Genomic DNA, 16,438 nt, shown 5'->3' with positions numbered 1-16,438 from the left:
GTACACATTTGCAATTATATTGGATTCGGCATCTGCAATGTCTACAACGCAAAGAATTCATGCACTGTGAATGTGGAACCAACTGCTCTTTAAAATGCGAACTTAGGTAAAAAGCTCCTTGATACTTAATCATGGTTATTCCAATGCATGCAGGCATAATTATATGTACCTGGCTGTTTCTCATATGAACAATCCATGCTATTTCCCAGCACTCAAACACCTCACTGCCTCGACAGAAAGTATGGATGTCATTTTGTTACAAAACTAACATGTTGTGTCCTCACCCCAGATGGTCGGGTGAGGGGCCCGCACTCACTCCTGCATGCACGCACGCACACTCGGCAGACAGTCAAGGACGACGCGGGACGCTTTGTTGCTTCGTCCGCGTCCCGGAAGGAACTGCCGCACGGGCGCCGTTTATTAACCTGCACATGCGCGGCTGGGAACGAGGCTCGCGCCTGCGCTGCACACTACTGGGACGTCACATCCCTTCTTTTTCCTATAACAACAAACAGCAGTGTAGTACTCACGTGATCACCTTAACTGTAACACAAACATCGCACACATCAAGTGTAAGCTTCAGGACTACCTAGGTCAGTCACCCGAGTCCATAACGTAATCTTTGAAATGAGCCGGAAGTCTCCTTCCCCCTCGAACTGGATATCTTGGCACGACCGTGGGCACGAGACAGTCAGCGCCACGGGTAGGGTCCGGATCTCTCGCCGGCTCGCTTTCCTGGACCTCTGGGCTTGATCCCCGCATTGAGAACTCCCCTGATGTCCGAGCTTCAGGCACGACGTCCACTTTCTTGAAGAACGATCGATTGCGGGTGACGGTGCCGCATTCACTGGCCGCAGTCACCATAGTGCCTTTCACATGGGTCACCTTCCAGGGACGTGGTTCAAATGGCAAGGACAGTTTCCCTTCCGGGTGCCGATTCTTGACGAGCATGGAGTCTCCTTTTCTTGCAGCTCTCTCCGTTCGCTCTCCTTCTTGTTGCGTTCCGCCCGTTCCTCTCGGATCCTTTCGTCGTCTATGACTCCGGGTCTCCGGTCATCCATTTCCGGTATCATCCCTCTCGGGCAGCGCCTGAAGAGTGCTTCGGCTGGGGCAACCCCGGTGGACTGGTAAGGGGTTGTGCGGTACACTCGAAGGAATTCCACAATTCTCTTTTTGAGAGGTTCCCCATTGCTGGCTGAGATTCGCATCACCTTATTGAGCGTACGCATCATTCTTTCGGCCTCACCATTTGCACGCGGCCATAACGGGGACACTCTCCGATCTTTTATCCCCCTCTCACTCAGGTACTGGGCAAATTGGCGGCCTGTAAAAGGTGGTCCGTTGTCTGAGCACACGGTGTCGGGAACCCATGCGTTGCGAACATTCTGTCCAACGCCGCCGTGGTGTACTCGGTAGCCGTCGACTCGACCACCTCCACCTCCGGGTACCTCGACCATTGATCCACTGCTACCAGAAAATACATGCCCAACCCGTCGCGCCAAAGTCCATGTGTACCGTACTCCACGGCTTTGTGCTGCGTTCCATCGAGCTGATTGGTGGTGCTTTGTCCCCTGGCGTGGCAGCTTGGCAGACCAGACATCTCTTTACAAAGCCCTCCACCCTTTCTTCCAGGCCTGGAAACCATACTTTTGGCCTTAACCTTGCCTTTGTCTTCACGACGCCCTGGTGTCCAATGTGCGCCAACTCCAGTATCCGCAGCCTGAGCTCTCGCGGGATGACGATCTGTCGGCCCCTGAGTAACAGCCCATCATCAGAGATCGATAACTCATCTCTCACCCTCCAGAGTGCCTGTAGGTCTTTCTGGGCCTCCTCCTGGCGCCGCGAGTTATTGTGCAGGACTTCCCTCCAGTCTCCACTTCTCACCGCAGCCTTGATGATGTCGAAGACCTCATCTTTAGATGACTCTGTGGCGATCGCCAGTCTCGACAGTGCCCTGGGGAGCGCACCTTCCACTATCTGGCAGAGTAGACTGTTGCATTCCATTTCACTGCAGTCTCCTTCTGCACTTTCTTTGTTGGGATGCCTTGACAAATAGTCCGCGGGGTTGTTGGTCCCGGGTCTGTATACCAGATTCACCCCGTACTCCATTAAGGCCAGCATCCACCTCTCAATGCGAGGTGGGGGTTTTGATGATGCACCCGCTAGTATAGGCAGCAGCGGCTTGTGGTCTGTGACCACCACTACAGGTTTGCCCAATATGTACAGGCGAAAGTGGCAACAGCCCCATAGGATGGCCAGGGCTTCCCTTTCTATCTGGGAGTATCTCATCTCTGTGCTGGATAGTGCTTTGCTTGCGTAGGCAATCGGTCTCATATCTCCACGCTCATCGGGTTGTAACAGCACTGCTCCCACACCGACTGGGCTCGCATCCACCACTACCTCTGACTCCACCGCTGGGTTGAAGCATGCCATGGTGTCTCCATCCGACAAGGCATTCTTTAGGGCCTGGAATGCCTCTTGTTCTCGTGACTCCCATTTCCACACTGCATCATTTCTTGTTAGTGCCCTGAGAGGTTCCGCCATCGACGCCAGCCCCTTTATAAAGCGCCCGCAGTACGTCACCATCCCTAAGAAGCTCCTTACTTCCGTAGGGGATTGTGGCGCCGCTGCTTCTCGAATGTCTCTGACTTTTTCCGGGTCCGGTGATATTCCTGCGGCCTGGAAGATGAAGCCGAAAAAACCCTATCAGGTCCTTTTGGCAGTGTAACGTGAGCCCCAGGTCTTTCAATCTCTTTAGAGTGCATTCTAAACGTGTTAGGTACTCTGCTTCTGAGTTTGCAAATACCAAAATGTTATCACTCATGTTTAGGACACCTGTCAGCCCCGCCAATGCTCCCCTAATTGTGTTCTGGAATACTTCAGCCGCAGATGATATTCCAAAACTCAAACGTTTGAATTGGTATAGGCCCTCGTGTGTTGTGAAAGTTGTGATGAATCTTGAGTCGGGGTGGAGCTCCAGTTGGTGATATCCCGCTCGTAGATCCAGCTTAGAGAACACACGTGCCCCTTGAAGTTCACCTACGATGTTGTCGAGGGTTGGCGTTAGATGTCTCTCCCTCTTAATCGCCGCATTGGGGAGGCGCATGTCTACGCAGATCCTTACTGCTCCCGGCTGCTTAGGTTTGGGGGCGACTACTATTGGTGTGGGCCCTTCCACCCTCTCAATGATATCCATGTTAACCAGCGACCGCAGCTCTTCTTCTACTTTTTCCCTGAGATGGAACGGAATTCGTCTGTGTTTCAGAGCGGTCGGTCTGATGGTGTCGTCGATGTGCAGCCTTATCGGGGGCGCCTTCAGTTTCCCTACTCCTTCAAAAATGCCTGCATATTTGTCCAGCAGGCACTCAATGCCTTTTTGATGCACTTCCAGTGCGAAATGCACCAAACCAAGGGCCTCAGATGCTGTACAACTGAGTAATGAATGAAGACTCACGTCCGTGACAAAAAAACGTGCTTTGATTGCTTTGTCACCCTTGGTGACCGGCGTGACGAACACACCCTTGATGGGTAACGGGGTGTCACCTCCAAACGTGAATATTTTAGCTGCGGAGCTGTTGTAACGCTCACCTGATTCCCACGGAGGCGCAGGTCTGGCTTCGAGTGCTGATGCTTCTTCAATGGTGAAGCGCAGGACTCTGCAGATGGACAGGAAGGGCCCTCTACTCTGGCTTCTCCGGCTCGCAGGAATATTCCCCTGTGCGTGAAAAGGGAGTATTACCTACTGACTGAGTTATGCTCAAGCCTCCCACTCTCTTCCAACCCTCCACGATACCCTTCCACGATTACCCGTGAAGTCTCACCTTAGGGTCCGGAAGGATGAGCTCTCCATCCTGCTTCTGATGCAGGGGCGCGTTGAAACCCAGTTACTTCACTGGATTGAGGATTGATGGGAGTTCAGGTAAGCTTGACTATTCAGGTAAGGCTCTGTAAAAGTTCTGTTGCAAGTTCAAAAGTCCAAGCTTAATAATAATGTTCATTGTCTTTTTGCAGCAAGCGCTAATGCTTATGTCTTTTTTCCCCTTAGGGGCCGGGGTTCGGAATGCCAGAGATATGGCGCCGACCCGGTGAAACGTGCAGTTCCAGTAAATGGCAGGTTAGTTCTGGATGAGCGCTCGGGAACTGTCTTTGCATACGCTCATTCAATGTCTTTGTCTTTTTTCCCCATAGGGGCCGGGGTCCGGAAAATGCCTGGAAGCGGCAGGACCCGAAATGAAATGGGAATGACCCAACAGGTAAGTCTTATTCCCTTCCTTCTCTCACCTCTTATTCTTGTCTTTTTCTCTAGGCTCTGGGAAGTGGCTGTGTATCCGGATGATCGCTGCTGAAGATGGAGGAACCCAGGAAAGGTGAGTGAAATGCAGCGATGCAGCGATCGTAACGAAATGCTTTTAAAAATAATGTCTTCCCTTTCAGGATTGTCGGTGATGTCTCCGTGGTGCAGATTTAGCTGGTAAGGTCTCTTGTCTCCCTTTGCAGGTGACCCAGGATGCTGACAGGCGTGGCTGAAGTCCAGATGCAGGAGCTGACACGGTGAGCGTCCAGCTGCGAGGAGCAGAACAACGTGAAGCGTGATTTGCTGATCGGGTGTGGTTTAAATAGCTTTGGAAGAAGTCCCATGTGTGTATCCTTCCTCCGATCAGGTATGTATCCTTCCCCGACCACACCCGGGTGGAAAGTAGTCCCACAGGTAAAGTAGTTCCATTCAGGCCTCAAGAGGGCCTGAATGTGGCAGCATGGTCTGCATCAGGTAAGTGCACATTAAAACACTTGAACACATGTCTAGCTTTACGAGCCTGGCGCCTAAGGGGCCAGGACAGCGGTCCAACATGAGCCTGGCGCCTAAGGCACCAGGACTGCGTCCAAAGGGCCCCAGCTTGGGCCCGCTGGCACTCCCCTGAGGGAAATGATGCCTGCCTCTGGGGTTGCTGGGTCGGACCTGGCTCCTTGGAGGTAGGCATCATGACAGTACCCCCCTCAAGGCCCCTCCCAAGGTTGTTCCCTCCGGGGGTTTGGGCTTGTTCGGAAATCTCCGGTGAAACCTTTGTACTAATCGAGGTGCGTGGACATGGTTACTAGGCTCCCACGATCTCTCCTGAGGTCCATATCCCTTCCAGTCAACAAGATAGAAGAGTTTTGACTTTACCACTTTGGAGTCTAAAATGTCTTTAACTTCGAATTCTAATTCCCCTTAATTTGAACTGGATCTGGAGGCTTGGACAATCGAGTTCCTGGTTGTACTGGCTTCAAAAGTGATGCATGAAAAACTGGATGAATACGCATGTTGGACGGTAGATCCAGTTTAAAGGCCACTGGGTTGATTATAGCTTTGATGGGATAAGGTCCTATGAATCTGGGATTGAAGGTTCGCGGGCCCTTGAGGGGTAAATGTTTAGTTGCTAGCCATACCTGGTCTCCTACTTGGTAAGGAGGAGTTTTACTTCGGTGCAAATCAGCGTTTTCTTTATACTTTTTCTTGGCCTGCTGTAAATGAGTTGCAGCTTCTTTGAAGGCTCGGGTTATTGTGGATTGCAGATGATTTACTGCACTGCGGGCATTTCCAGGGTCAGAGGTGGATCTAGGTCAGAGGTCCGAGGATGGTGACCATACAAAGTATAAAAGGGGGTTTGTCCGGTTCCAGAATGCACTGAATTGTTGTATGCATATTCTGTGATCCAAAGGATGTCTTTCCAATTTAACTCGGATTGGTGTAACATGCACCGAAGATATTGCTCGAGAGTCTGATTGGTTCTCTCGGTTTGTCCGTCTGTCTGGGGGTGATGGCTGGTGGATAACCGCACATCTATTTGTGCTAGTTGGCAACACTTCTTCCAAAAATGTGAGATAAATTGACTTCCACGATCCGAGACTAATATGGAAAGGAAACCATGTATGCAAACTATATTCTCCAGGAATTCCTTGGCCAAGGTGGAAGCTGAAGGCAAACCCTTTAAAGGGATAAAGTGGGCCATTTTGGAGAATAGGTCCACAATTACAAGGATTGTGTTGTAACCAGCACAAGGAGGCAGATCTGTTATAAAGTCCATTGACAGGGTGTGCCATGGCGCCGGTGGAATATCCAAGGGTTGAAGTAGGCCGGCTGGCCTTTTCTTTTGAGCCTTGTTTTGGAGCGCAAATTCCACAAGACAGTACAAAAGACTTTATGTCTTTTCTCCAAGAAGGCCACCAGAAGTGGCGTTTGATTTTTTCCTCCGTTTTAGCGATACCAGGGTGTCCTTCCATTAAAGATTCATGATGATGGGCAATAACAAGTTCTTGCAATTCTTTACTTGGCAGAAACAACCGCTCCTGGAAGTAGGGTAAGTCATCCTTAACGGTGTAATGAGGACCCTTTTGACTCCATTCCAGTAAGGTTGAAGAGTCTAGAAGTTTTTTTACTTGCGTTTGGATATCCTCAATAGTTTGCAATGAAGTTAAGCCTAACATTCTTTGCTCAGGTATGATGGGCACAGGTTCTAAGCTCGAATTAGGTTCTTCCATGCCAATCCGGGATAAGACGTCCGCTTTTCCATTCTTGCAGCCAGGGCAATAGGTAATTACAAAATCAAATTCCGCAAAGAATAGAGCCCAGCGGAGTTGTCGTGAAGATTGAGCTTTGGCCGTTTTTAAATACTGTAAGTTTCTGTGGTCCATAATTACGGTGATGGTGTGTCTTGCCCCGAGAAGGTAGTGACGCCAAGCCTTGAAAGCAGATTTGATGGCCAGTAACTCTTTATCGGTAATTGCGTAGTTGATTTCAGGAGGAGAACATTTTCTGGACCAAAAGGCCACTGGGTGTAGTTGGTTAGTTTTTGGGTCTCTTTGCGACAGGACAGCTCCCATGGCCGAACTGGATGCATCGGTTTCCACTATGTACGGGAGATCTGGGTGCGGGTGCTTCAATACAGGTGCAGAGGTGAATTTGGTTTTCAGGTCCTGGAAGGCTTGTTCGGCCTCAAGAGTCCATTCGAAGTGTTTGTTTTTCTTTAGGAGAGCGGTGATGGGTTGGACTGTTCGGGAAAATTCCGGGATGAATCTTCGATAGAAATTGGCAAAGCCGAGCATGCTCTGAACTCCCTTCACCGAGCTTGGAGATGGCCATTTGAGGATGGCATCCACCTTTCGCGAGTCCATTCGGACTCCTTGAGGTGTCAGGATGAATCCGAGAAACTCAACTTCTGTGGAATGAAAAACGCATTTTTCGAGTTTTGCAAATAGTCTGTGCTGGCGCAGTTTCTCAAGAACTGCCCTAACATGTTTTCTGTGATCAGATTCTGAAGAAGAGTACACCAGGATGTCGTCAATGTAAACAATGACACAGGCATCGATTAGTTCCCGAAGAACATCATTCATAAAGTACTGAAAGGCGGCAGGTGCATTGCACAAACCGAAGGGCATCACCTGATATTCGAAGAGCCCAAACTTGGTGCGGAATGCAGTCTTCCATTCGTCGCCTTCTTTTATGCGCACCAGGTGATAAGCTCCTCGGAGATCTAACTTGGTGTACACACAAGCGTCTTTCACCTGGTCGATAAGCTCAGGGATCAAGGGCAGAGGATAACGATTCTTAATCATTATTTGATTTAGGGCGCGATAGTCTATACACGTTCTAAGGTCGCCTTCTTTTTTCGGCACGAAGAACAGAGCTGAAGAGACAGGAGACTTGGACGGGCGAATAAAACCATTGGCTAGGTACTGATCTAAATACTGACGCAAATGCAGGTTCTCAGGTTCCGTAAGAGCATAAATCCTACTACAAGGTAGTTGAGCATTGGGTACCAGATCGATTTGGCAATCATACGACCGATGGGGAGGTAACGTGTTAGCCTGTTCTTTCTGAAAAACGTCTTGGAATTCTTGGTATTCTGACGGTAGCTGTACAGGGGTGGAAGTTGCTGAGGCTAGACCCATAGCTGGATTTCTTGGATAACAAGTTGGTTCACAATCAGGAAAACTTATCTTCTTTGCTCGCCAGTCAATTCTGGGATTATGTGTTTCTAACCAAGGAATTCCAAGAATTACTTGAAATTGTGGGGCCTTGATCACATCAAACACGATTGCTTCCCGATGTCCATCCTGACCCACCAGTGTCACTTCAACAGTGGAATGCGTTACAGGCCCTGAGGCTATTTTGGTTCCATCTACTGTAGTAATGACATCTTGGGTTACTTTCGGGCGGAGAGGAAGCTTAAACCTGGAAGCCAATCCACGGTCTATGTAATTTCCAATAGCTCCACTGTCGATGTATGCTTTTATAGCATGCAACTGCTGAGGCTGTTTTGGGTCCACGAGCACCATTGGCATGACAAAATGCGAGGTCAAAGAGTTAGTTTTCAAGCTCGGCAAGCGGACCCCTACGCTTGCCGGGCTAGGTCGTTTCCCGAATCAGGTGTCACTAATTCGTTATCAGTTGCTCCAACCACCTTCTTAAGTGGTTTAACTGGACAATTTCGAAGAAAGTGACCGGAAGTCCCGCAATACAGACAAAGTTGCATTTGCCGCCTTCTCTCTCGTTATTTCTGCGTTAATGGTCCTTTAACACCACCGATTTGCATAGGTTCAGATACGTCGGTACACTTGGAGTTAGCATGGGTTTTGATCGGTGCTCGGTTTTCATACTTGAACCGATCTGCTTTTCTATTTTGAAGTCTGTGATCAAGTTGAACCACCAAGTCAATGTAGTCTGCGCAGACCTGGGGTGGGTTTACTATCTGAGCTAGAACATCCTTAAGCTCTCCGCGCAGGCCTCGATGAAACAATGTGATCCTTTTGCTTTCTGGCCATCCAGTTTCCACAACCAGTCTGTTTAAGGTGGCTAGGTAGGATAGAAGATCCTGATTACCTTGTCGTAAGGATAGCAGTTCGTTATCAAGGGCCTGTCCTTGAGAGTGTCGAGCGAACAATCTTTTCATGCTGGCCTGGAAGCCCTGAAAATTCTGGAGAATGGGATCATCCTGATTTACCAATGGAATAGACCAATCGGCAGCACTGCCACTGATGTAAGATAGTATAAAGGCTACCTTGGTCTGGTCGTTAGGGAAGGCTCCGGGTCTGCATAGAAAGTGTAAACGACATTGGTTCATAAAGACGGCATATTTCTTGGGATCCCCCGCAAAACGTTCAGGCGGGGCCAAAGGCATGTGTCCAGGTAGATTAATTTGTAACGGGTTACTCAAACCCATTGATGTGGAAATGTCTCCGGAATTAGGTAAAGGAGTGTGCCCTGCCTGGGCCTGTAATAAGCTTTTGGCTAGGTCATCTGTTCTTTCCTTGGATAAGATCAGTTCTCTTTTGAGAGCGTTAGTCTCCTGGCGGGCTTAGTGCACCTCTGCCCGTAATACCCCCAAAAGCTGGGCCAGCTGGTCAGTCTCGGAAGTCTCCATAGCGCCCGGGTGGGAAATTGTGGGTAGGCTTTGCGTTCTGTAACGCTCACCTGATTCCCACGGAGGCGCAGGTCTGGCTTCGAGTGCTGATGCTTCTTCAATGGTGAAGCGCAGGACTCTGCAGATGGACAGGAAGGGCCCTCTACTCTGGCTTCTCCGGCTCGCAGGAATATTCCCCTGTGCGTGAAAAGGGAGTATTACCTACTGACTGAGTTATGCTCAAGCCTCCCACTCTCTTCCAACCCTCCACGATACCCTTCCACGATTCCCCGTGAAGTCTCACCTTAGGGTCAGGAAGGATGAGCTCTCCATCCTGCTTCTGATGCAGGGGCGCGTTGAAACCCAGTTACTTCATTGGATTGAGGATTGATGGGAGTTCAGGTAAGCTTGACTATTCAGGTAAGGCTCTGTAAAAGTTCTGTTGCAAGTTCAAAAGTCCAAGCTTAATAATAATGGTCATTGTCTTTTTGCAGCAAGCGCTAATGCTTATGTCTTTTTTCCCCTTAGGGGCCGGGGTTCGGAATGCCGGAGATATGGCGCCGACCCGAAGTGAAACGTGCAGTTCCAGTTCCAGTAAATGGCAGGTTAGTTCTGGATGAGCGCTCGGGAACTGTCTTTGCATACGCTCATTCAATGTCTTTGTCTTTTTTCCCCATAGGGGCCGGGGTCCGGAAAATGCCTGGAAGCGGCAAGACCCGAAATGAAATGGGAATGACCCAACAGGTAAGTCTTATTCCCTTCCTTCTCTCACCTCTTATTCTTGTCTTTTTCTCTAGGCTCTGGGAAGTGGCTGTGTATCCAGATGATCGCTGCTGAAGATGGAGGAACCCAGGAAAGGTGAGTGAAATGCAGCGATGCAGCGATCGTAACGAAATGCTTTTAAAAATAATGTCTTCCCTTTCAGGATCGTCAGTGATGTCTCCGTGGTGCAGATTTAGCTGGTAAGGTCTCTTGTCTCCCTTTGCAGGTGACCCAGGATGCTGACAGGCGTGGCTGAAGTCCAGATGCAGGAGCTGACACGGTGAGCGTCCAGCTGCGAGGAGCAGAACAACGTGAAGCGTGAGTTGCTGATCGGGTGTGGTTTAAATAGCTTTGGAAGAAGTCCCAAGTGTGTATCCTTCCTCCGATCAGGTATGTATCCTTCCCCGACCACACCCGGGTGGAAAGTAGTCCCACAGGTAAAGTAGTTCCATTCAGGCCTCAAGAGGGCCTGGATGTGGCAGCATGGTCTGCATCAGGTAAGTGCACATTAAAACACTTGAACACATGTCTAGCTTTACGAGCCTGGCGCCTAAGGGGCCAGGACAGCGGTCCAACATGAGCCTGGCGCCCAAGGCGCCAGGACTGCATCCAAAGGGCCCCAGCTTGGGCCCGCTGGCACTCCCCTGGGGGAAATGATGCCTGCCTCTGGGGTTGCTGGGTCGGACCTGGCTCCTTGGAGGTAGGCATCATGACAGTACCCCCCCTCAAGGCCCCTCCCAAGGTTCTTCCCTCCGGGGGTTTGGGCTTGTTCGGAAATCTCCAGTGAAACCTTTGTACTAATCGAGGTGCGTGGACATGGTTACTAGGTTCCCACGATCTCTCCTGAGGTCCATATCCCTTCCAGTCAACAAGATAGAAGAGTTTTGACTTTACCACCTTGGAGTCTAAAATGTCTTTAACTTCGAATTCTAATTCCCCTTTAATTTGAACTGGATCTGGAGGCTTGGACAATCGGTGTAACGCTCACCTGATTCCCGTAGAGGTGCCGGTCTTGACTGGGCGTATACCGTATCTTCAAAGGTGATGTGTAACACACGGCTGGCTCTTTGGGCTGGACCTCTGTGCACTGTATGTCTGACTCGAAGGGTAAGATGTCTTAGGTAAGTGAACGCCGTGCTCTCCATCTGCCTCGGTGCAGGGTGCTGTAACCAGTTTCTTCAATGGATAAGGGGAGCAGGCTTCTTGACTTCAGAGGACTGCTGTCCGTCGTTTACTGCACGAACGGTAAGTTTCGAGTAATTCTAATGTCTTTAAAGTCTTTAGTAATGATGTTTCTTGTTTTGCAGGGTTCCGGCGATGGCGGATGACGGGCTGAAGTGAGTTGAAGATGGAGCCCGTGTGATGAATAGAAGCGCCTGGAAGCACGTAAGTAAGCGCTTGTTGCCTGCTTCACGATGCGCTCTAACTGTCTTTTTATTTTGCAGGTACAAGTTCGGAGCGGCTGCAGGGTGCCGGAATACCCACTGGGTTAGATGTGGAAAGGAGTAATGGCACGTGAGTATTAAAGTTCCCCAATGTCTTTAAACGCACCTTATTTTGTCTTTCAGATGCCGGAATGCAGTGTGAAGACCTCCGGAGCGCACGAAGAGTAGGTAAGCCTTTGTCTTTCAGATGCCGGAATGCAGCGCGAGGCGTTGGTGACAGCCGATGGACCAGGTAAGTGAAGAGCTGTCACTGAAGACCGTAATGCTAACCTGTTCTTTCTTGTCTTTATAGGTGTTGCTGAAGACTGGATTCAGGATGGTAAGCCTTTTTCCTTAGGGCCAGGATCAGATGCAGAAGACACGATGAGCGTTCTGCTGCAGAGGATGCAGAATAACGCAAAGCAAGATTCATCCATCGGGTGTGGTTTAAATAGCCTCCTGTAGTGCTTAGGTGTCTCCTTCCACAGCCACGCCTAGGTAAGAAAAGAGTTCCTGCTTTCCAGAAGAGTTCCAGTGTTCTGAATCTAGGGAGTGGCTCCTGCCCCACCCAACAGGAAAAGTAGTTCCAAACAGAAGAGGATCAGAGGCTCAACTGGCAGGCAAGTAAGCAGCATGGTCTGCTGCAGGTAAGTCCACCCAAGCATTATGAGCCCGGCGCTTCCAGCGCTGGGACTGGGCATATTTATGAGCCTGGTGCCACTGGCGCCAGGACTGGGTCCAAAAGGTCCCAATTGGGACTGGTTGGCACTCGGAACCTGGGTTATGGATCTGCTTCCAAGGGAGTTGGGAAAACCCTGACCTTTTGGAAGCAGAGATCATGACAATCGGGTTCCTGGTTGTACTGGCTTCAAAAGTGATGCATGAAAAACTGGATGAATACGCATGTTGGACGGTAGATCCAGTTTAAAGGCCACTGGGTTGATTATAGCTTTGATGGGATAAGGTCCTATGAATCTGGGATTGAAGGTTCGCGGGCCCTTGAGGGGTAACTGTTTAGTTGCTAGCCATACCTGGTCTCCTACTTGGTAAGGAGGAGTTTTACTTCGGTGCAAATCAGCGTTTTCTTTATACTTTTTCTTGGCTTGCTGTAAATGAGTTGCAGCTTCTTTGAAGGCTCGGGTTATTGTGGAATGCAGATGATTTACTGCGGGCATTTCCAGGGTCAGAGGTGGATCTAGGTCAGAGGTCCGAGGATGGTGACCATACAAAGTATAAAAGGGGGTTTGTCCGGTTCCAGAATGCACTGAATTGTTGTATGCATATTCTGTGATCCAAAGGATGTCTTTCCAATTTAACTCTGATTGGTGTAACATGCACCGAAGATATTGCTCGAGAGTCTGATTGGTTCTCTCGGTTTGTCCATCGGTCTGGGGGTGGTGGCTGGTGGATAACCGCACATCTATTTGTGCTAGTTGGCAACACTTCTTCCAAAAATGTGAGATAAATTGACTTCCACGATCCGAGACTAATATGGAAGGGAAACCATGTATGCGAACTATATTCTCCAGGAATTCCTTGGCCAAGGTGGAAGCTGAAGGCAAACCCTTTAAAGGGATAAAGTGGGCCATTTTGGAGAATAGGTCCACAATTACAAGGATTGTGTTATAACCAGCACAAGGAGGCAGATCTGTTATAAAGTCCATTGACAGGGTGTGCCATGGTGCCGGTGGAATATCCAAGGGTTGAAGTAGGCCGGCTGGCCTTTTCTTTTGAGCCTTGTTTTGGAGCGCAAATTCCACAAGACAGTACAAAAGACTTTATGTCTTTTCTCCAAGAAGGCCACCAGAAGTGGCGTTTGATTTTTTCCTCCGTTTTAGCGATACCAGGGTGTCCTTCCATTAAAGATTCATGATGATGGGCAATAACAAGTTCTTGCAATTCTTTACTTGGCAGAAACAACCGCTCCTGGAAGTAGGGTAAGTCATCCTTAACGGTGTAATGAGGACCCTTTTGACTCCATTCCAGTAAGGTTGAAGAGTCTAGAAGTTTTTTTACTTGCGTTTGGATATCCTCAATAGTTTGCAATGAAGTTAAGCCTAAGATTCTTTGCTCAGGTATGATGGGCACAGGTTCTAAGCTCGAATTAGGTTCTTCCATGCCAATCCGGGATAAGGCGTCCGCTTTTCCATTCTTGCAGCCAGGGCGTTAGGTAATTACAAAATCAAATTCCGCAAAGAATAGAGCCCAGCGGAGTTGTCGTGAAGATTGAGCTTTGGCTGTTTTTAAATACTGTAAGTTTCTGTGGTCCGTAATTACGGTGATGGTGTGTCTTGCCCCGAGAAGGTAGTGACGCCAAGCCTTGAAAGCAGATTTGATGGCCAGTAATTCTTTATCGGTAATTGCGTAGTTGATTTCAGGAGGTGAACATTTTCTGGACCAAAAGGCCACTGGGTGTAGTTGGTTAGTTTTTGGGTCTCTTTGCGACAGGACAGCTCCCATGGCCGAACTGGATGCATCGGTTTCCACTATGTACGGGAGATCTGGGTGCGGGTGCTTCAATACAGGTGCAGAGGTGAATTTGGTTTTCAGGTCCTGGAAGGCTTGTTCGGCCTCAAGAGTCCATTCGAAGCGTTTGTTTTTCTTTAGGAGAGCGGTGATGGGTTGGACTGTTCGGGAAAATTCCGGGATGAATCTTCGATAGAAATTGGCAAAGCTGAGCATGCTCTGAACTCCCTTCACCGAGCTTAGAGATGGCCATTTGAGGATGGCATCCACCTTTCGCGAGTCCATTCGGACTCCTTGAGGTGTCAGGATGAATCCGCGAAACTCAACTTCTGTGGTATGAAAAACGCATTTTTCGAGTTTTGCAAATAGTCTGTGCTGGCGCAGTTTCTCAAGAACTGCTCTAACATGTTTTCTGTGATCAGATTCTGATGAAGAGTACACCAGGATGTCATCAATGTAAACAATGACACAGACATCAATAAGTTCCCGAAGAACATCATTCATAAAGTACTGAAAGGCGGCAGGTGCATTGCACAAACCGAAGGGCATCACCTGATATTCGAAGAGCCCAAACTTGGTGCGGAATGCAGTCTTCCATTCGTCGCCTTCTTTTATGCGCACCAGGTGATAAGCTCCTCGGAGATCTAACTTGGTGAACACACAAGCGTCTTTCACGTGGTCGATAAGCTCAGGGATCAAGGGCAGAGGATAACGATTCTTAATCGTTATTTGATTTAGGGCGCGATAGTCTATACACGTTCTAAGGTCGCCTTCTTTTTTCGGCACGAAGAACAGAGCTGAAGAGACAGGAGACTTGGACGGGCGAATAAAACCATTGGCTAGGTACTGATCTAAATACTGACGCAAATGCAGGTTCTCAGGTTCCGTAAGAGCATAAATCCTACCACAGGGTAGTTGAGCATTGGGTACCAGATCGATTTGGCAATCATAAGACCGATGGGGAGGTAACGTGTTAGCCTGTTCTTTCTGAAAAACGTCTTGGAATTCTTAGTATTCTGACCGTAGCTGTACAGGGGTGGAAGTTGCTGAGGCTAGAGCCATAGCTGGATTTCTTGGATAACAAGTTGGTTCACAATCAGGAAAACTTATCTTCTTTGCTCGCCAGTCAATTCTGGGATTATGTGTTTCTAACCAAGGAATTCCAAGAATTACTTGAAATTGTGGGGCCTTGATCACATCAAACATGATTGCTTCCCGATGTCCTTCCTGACCCACCAGTGTCACTTCAACAGTGGAGTGCGTTACAGGCCCTGAGGCTATTTCGGTTCCATCTACTGTAGTAATGACATCTTGGGTTACTTTCGGGCGGAGAGGAAGCTTAATCCTGGAAGCCAATTCACGGTCTATGTAATTTCCAATAGCTCCACTGTCGATGTATGCTTTTATAGCATGCAACTGCTGAGGCTGTTTTGGGTCCACGAGCACCATTGGCATGACAAAATGCGAGGTCAAAGAGTTAGTTTTCAAGCTCGGCAAGCGGACCCCTACGCTTGCCGGGCTAGGTCGTTTCCCGAATCAGGTGTCACTAATTCGTTATCAGTAGCTCCAACCACCTTCTTAAGTGGTTTAACTGGACAATTTCGAAGAAAGTGACCGGAAGTCCCGCAATACAGACAAAGTTGCATTTGCCGCCTTCTCTCTCGTTATTTCTGCGTTAATGGTCCTTTAACACCACCGATTTGCATAGGTTCAGATACGTCGGCACACTTGGAGTTAGCATGGGTTTTGATCGGTGCTCGGTTTTCATACTTGAACCGATCTGCTTTTCTATTTTGAAGTCTGTGATCAAGTTGAACCACCAAGTCAATGTAGTCTGCGCAGACCTGGGGTGGGTTTACTATCTGAGCTAGAACATCCTTAAGCTCTCCGCGCAGGCCTCGATGAAACAATGTGATCCTTTTGCTTTCTGGCCATCCAGTTTCCACAACCAGTCTGTTTAAGGTGGCTAGGTAGGATAGAAGATCCTGATTACCTTGTCGTAAGGATAGCAGTTCGTTATCAAGGGCCTGTCCTTGAGAGTGTCGAGCGAACAATCTTTCCATGCTGGCCTGGAAGTCCTGAAAATTCTGGAGAATGGGATCATCCTGATTTACCAATGGAATAGACCAATCGGCAGCACTGCCACGGAGGTAAGATAGTATAAAGGCTACCTTGGTCTGGTCGTTAGGGAAGGCTCCGGGTCTGCATAGAAAGTGTAAACGACATTGGTTCATAAAGACGGCATATTTCTTGGGATCCCCCGCAAAACGTTCAGGCGGGGCCAAAGGCATGTGTCCAGGTAGATTAATTTGTAACGGGTTACTCAAACCCATTGATGTGGAAACGTCTCCGGAATTAGGTAAAGGAGTGTGCCCTGCCTGGGCCTGTAATAACCTTTTGGCTAGG

This window comes from Ambystoma mexicanum, chromosome 9, assembly GCF_040938575.1.
Source record: "Ambystoma mexicanum isolate Mex_15411 chromosome 9, UKY_AmexF1_1, whole genome shotgun sequence".
NCBI classification, from domain to species: domain Eukaryota; kingdom Metazoa; phylum Chordata; class Amphibia; order Caudata; family Ambystomatidae; genus Ambystoma; species Ambystoma mexicanum.
Note: the sequence above shows the minus strand (reverse complement) of the source record.